We start from the raw sequence: 229 nt of genomic DNA on the forward strand, positions 1-229 counted from the left end.
CCACAGCTGAATAGTTGGCCACCTATGGCCAGACACTTGCCATCCACAGGTGCACTCAGCCTTCAGGGGATACACTCAGCCATCAATAGCAGACATAGAGCCCCTCACAAGGGGACACACTGCCTTCAACAGGTAGACTTAGAAACATTCTCTTAAGGGGACCAGACACCCCTCCCACAACTGGGCTCACCATGTCAGTGCCTTGAGGCCCACCCAGGGACCTGGGGCA

Source organism: Galeopterus variegatus, unplaced genomic scaffold, assembly GCF_000696425.1.
Source record: "Galeopterus variegatus unplaced genomic scaffold, G_variegatus-3.0.2 Scaffold16392, whole genome shotgun sequence".
Taxonomy (NCBI): Eukaryota; Metazoa; Chordata; class Mammalia; order Dermoptera; family Cynocephalidae; genus Galeopterus; species Galeopterus variegatus.